Raw genomic sequence first — 5,077 nt, forward strand, 5'->3', positions numbered from 1 at the left:
TCCAAATGTGGGTGGACCTCAAGTGATTGAGGCCGATGAGGAAGAAGAGGACGTACAGATGGATGACAATGCAGTTGAGCCTGTAGATGAAGAAGAGGAAGACCCAGAATAAGTCCAAGGTGTCTTCGATGTGGACAGCGATCACTTCGACGAGTAGTTTGTTAGCAAGTCTCACTAGTTAAGCTTTTGCAGTCATTGATGTAATGAACTTAAGTACAAAGACTGATGTTGGATGTACCTTTTTAAATTCGAACTCGGCATGTAATGTACTTTAATTCACTCCCTTCGGGATGCATATCGTAATGATTAAGTTTAAAACTTGTCATGTTGGAATGCACTGCATATGGTGCTAGTAATCTACTTGATAATGTGGTGATTGGAGAATGAATTATTGCCTCTGTTTATTATATGAAGTTTTCATTCTTGTCAGTAAATTCAGTTTGGCACAATTACATTGTTCCTCTCCAATATGCTAACATCATCAATAATTACTGGTTGCGCATTGTGCAGATGCCTCATACTCATTCCACTGGTGCGGGTGATGATGATGATCTTCCACTGCCACCACCACCCACACCAACAGAATTAATAGCAATGCTTACAGAAGGACAGCGCACTATGGCCGAGGCTCTTCGTATGATTGCGAATCGGGATGGCCGTGGTCCATGCCAAGGACCGAAACCAAATCAATACAGTGATTTCAAGGATTTCCTTGATACGAAACCCCCGATCTTCAAGGAGGCTGAGGAACCTCTACAAGCTGATGAGTGGTTGAATACTCTCAAGCAGAAGTTCCGTCTGCTTCGCTTGACTGAGGTGCTGAAGACTGAATACGCATCTCACCAACTACATGGGCCAGCTAGCATTTGGTGGAGTCATCATCAGTCCACTATGCCCGCTAATGCCCAAATCACTTGGGATCAGTTCAAGTCTGCTTTTAGGGGAAATTACATTCCTCCTGGTCTCATGATGATTAAGCATACAGAGTTCATGAAGCTGACCTAGGGGAACAAGAGCTTGAATGAATACCTGTAGGCTTTCAATAACCTTGCAAGTTGTGCTACCGAGTTTGTGGACACCGATGCCAAAAAGATTGCTAGTTTCAAGTGGGGACTTAGCCCCAAATTGATGAAGACCATGGGAAATTGCAAGTGTGCTCTTTTTAATGAGTTTGTGAGTGATGCTTTATCGTAAGAGAACAACAATGCTGTGTATGCTGCTTCAAAAAGTCATAAGCGAGCCTATGAGGCAGGCGCCTCTCAATCTAAGGCTCCAGTCACACAGAGGGCTCCATTCCATCCTTCAGCGTCAGCTGCTAATTTCCACCCACCGCAGAAGAAGAATCCCGCCAAGACTGGGTTTCGCAAGGCATTTACAGTTGCTCTTCCCAAGGGCACTACTAGTCAGGGCAATTCCAAGGCTCCTCCAAGCAACATGCCGTGCTGGAACTGCAACAAGACAGGCCACTAGGCAAGGGAGTGACCTTACCCTAAGAAGAATAACCACCAAGGTGGCCGTCAGGGGCAAGTGAACCACACTAATATTACTGAGATTCCTTCAAGAGAGGTAGTGACTACTAGTAAGTTTCTGATTGATCAACACCCCGTAGTTGTACTATTTGATTCAGGTGCTTCGCATTCCTTTATTAGTCCAGCATTTGCATCCAAGTTTATGCAAAAAACATATACTGTTGAGGGTGAGGGTTATTGTATTAGGGCTGCCAGTGGTATTATTCCAAGCAAGCTGATAGTTGGGGACATACAATTTGAGATAGAGAGGCGAAGTTATCAGGTTGATCTGGTAGTTTTATCGGGGCTAGGTATCGATGTGATATTGGGAATGAATTGGATGAGCCGTCATGGAGTGCTTATTGATACATCGACTAGGGTAGTCATGCTCAGAGATCCTAGTAATCAGGAGGGTTTTCTAGTATAGTTACCCCATGAAATCAATCTTTCTTGCATGACCAATGCGGTGCAAGCAAAGTCTCTGGCAGATATCCCTATCGTGTGTGACTTTTCGGATGTTTTTCCCGATGATTTGCCTAGATTGTCCCCGGATTGGGAAGTGGAGTTCAAGATAGAGTTGCTTCCTGGCATAGCTCCCATCTCTAGAAGGCCATATAGAATGCCTCCCAATGAACTAGCTGAACTTAAGACCTAGTTGAATGAACTTCTAAAGAAAGGCCTTATCCATCCTAGTTCATCTCCATGGGGCTGCCTAGCTATCTTTGTGAAGAAGAAGGATCAATCCCTACGCATGTGTGTAGATTATAGACCCTTGAATGTAGTTACAATCAAGAATAAGTACCCTCTGCCATGCATAGATATCTTATTTGATCAGTTGTCTAAAGCAAAAGTCTTTTCCAAGATTGATTTGAGATCTAGGTATCATCAAATCAAAATTCGGCCTGAGGATGTCCCAAAAACTGCATTCTCTACAAGATATGGTCTGTATGAGTACCTTGTTATGTCTTTTGGATTGACCAACGCCCCCACACATTTTATGTATCTGATGAATTTGGTGTTTATGCCCGAGTTGGACAAATTTATGGTGGTATTTATAGATGATATCCTGGTCTATTCTGAGAATGAAGAAGATCATGTTGAACATTTGTAGGTGGTTCTCACTAGATTACAGGAACACCAGCTATATGCAAAGTTCAGCAAATGTGAATTTTGGCTTCGTGAGGTACCTTTTCTTGGACACGTGTTGTCCGATGGTGGAATTATGGTTGATCCCACCAAGGTGCAAGAAGTGTTGAACTAGAAGGCTCCAATCTTGGTGCACGAGGTTCGGAGTTTTCTAGGGTTGGCTGGCTATTATTGTCGCTTCATCCTAGATTTCTCAAAAATAGCCAAGCCTATGACTCGATTGCTGCAAAAAGACATGAAGTTTGTCTGGACTCCCGAGTGTGATGCGGCTTTCCACACCCTGCGAACTCTTCTAACGTCGGCTCCAGTTTTGGCACAACCGGATATTGAGAAACCTTTTGATGTGTTCTACGATGTATCAGGTATTGGGTTAGGAGGTGTTCTTATGCAAGAGGGTAGAGTCATTGCTTATACTTCTCGCCAACTTTGGAAGCATGAAGTGAATTATCCAACGCATGACTTGGGAATCGCTGCAGTTGTTCACACTTTGAAGGCCTGGAGACATTATTTACTTAGCAATGTGTGCAACATCTACACTGATAATAAAAGTATCAAGTACATCTTCACTCAACCGGAGTTGAATATGCATCAGAGAAGATGGCTCGAGTTGATCAAGGATTATAACCTCTAAGTGCACTATCACCCTGGCAAGGCAAATGTCGTAGCGGATGCCTTAAGCAGGAAATCTCATTGCCACTCTTTGATTGAAAGTGATGTCCATTTATCAAAGCTCCTCCATCCTGTAGTCCTTCACAACATCACCGTCAGTTGTACTCTATAGAGTCAAATTATCAAGCTCCAGAAGATAGATGCTGGTGTGTTTCACATCAAGCGCAAGATGAAAGAGCAAGAAACCAAACATTTTCGAGTAGATGAGGAAGGCATGTTATGGTTCAAGGATAGGTTGGTAGTTCCGAAGGATAGAGAACTTAGAAATCAAATCATATCTGAAGCCTATTCCTCTAAATTATCTATTCATCCTAGTAGTAGCAAAATGTATCACGATTTGAAGCCTCAATTTTGGTGGACCAAAATGAAGAAAGAGATAGCCGCTTATGTGGCTAGGTGTGACACTTGTCGGGTCAAGGCTATGCACATAAAAGCTGGATTACTTCAGCCACTGTCTATTCCAGGTTGGAAATGGGAGGAGATCAGTATGGATTTTATTGTTGGACTCCCTACTATGCAAAGGAATTTTAACTCCATTTGGGTGATTGTAGACAGTCTGACCAAGTCTACACACTTCATTCCTATCCGCATAGACTTTTGTCCAACCGACTATGCGGAGTTGTACTTCAATTAGATAGTCTGACTTCATGGGATCCCTCATACTATTATCTTGGATAGAGGACCACAGTTCACTACTCGCTTTTGGGAGCACCTACACGGATTATTAGGAACTAAGTTAGTAAGAAGTTCTGCCTATCATCCTCAAACCAATGGACAAACTAAACGAGTGAATCAAATCTTAGAAGATATGTTGAGAGCATGTGTCATCTTGGCGAAGGGCTCATGGGAAAAATGGTTGCCCCTAGCTAAATTCTCGTACAATAACAGTTATCAAGAGAGTATCAAGATAGCACCGTTTGAAGCTTTGTATGGCCAAAAGTGTAGAACCCCGTTAAATTGGGTAGAAGCTGGTGAAAGGAGATATTATGAATTGAATTTGTTCAAGAAGCCGAAGAACAAGTCCATACTATCCAAACCCACATGGCCGCAGCTCAAGCTAGGCAGAAAAGTTATGCTGATCGACATAGAAAACCTATTGAGTTCAAAGTTGGAGACTTCATTTATCTAAAAGTCTCACCTATGAAGAGTGTCCAGCGCTTTGGTGTGAAGCGAAAGCTTGCACCGAGATATGTTGGTCCGTTTGAAATCATTGGACAAAGTGGTAAGGTGGTGTACAAGATTCAATTACCTCCTAAGATGAGTGCTATCTTCAATGTCTTTCATGTATCCCAATTGAAGAAATGTCTTCACATCCCTGAAGAGAGAGTTCCATTAGGGGATATCGAGTTAAAATCAGATTTGACCTTTGAAGAAAAGCCGGTCTGAGTGATTGACACTCATGAGCGAGTGACTCGAAGTTGGGTGGTCAAGTTTTATAAAGTCATGTGGAGTAATCAGGGTAGTGAACACGGCACAACGTGGGAAAGAGAAGATTATTTGAGGGATGGTTATAAGGAATTCTATCAACAATGGTACGCTTTTCAAATCTCGGGACGAGATTTTTATAAGGGGGAAGGGCTGTAACACCCCAGGTGTTTGGCTTCAACATTTGTACTTGCATTTCATGAACATGAGCATCATTCATCCATTCATAAGCTTGTGTTGCCTGAAACATGTTTTTGAAACATTGCAACGTATCATTATATTTCATGTGTGTTGTTTCTATTATGAAATGAAAAGTGTGCAACACTTAA

This window comes from Miscanthus floridulus, chromosome 17 (assembly GCF_019320115.1).
Source record: "Miscanthus floridulus cultivar M001 chromosome 17, ASM1932011v1, whole genome shotgun sequence".
NCBI lineage: Eukaryota > Viridiplantae > Streptophyta > Magnoliopsida > Poales > Poaceae > Miscanthus > Miscanthus floridulus.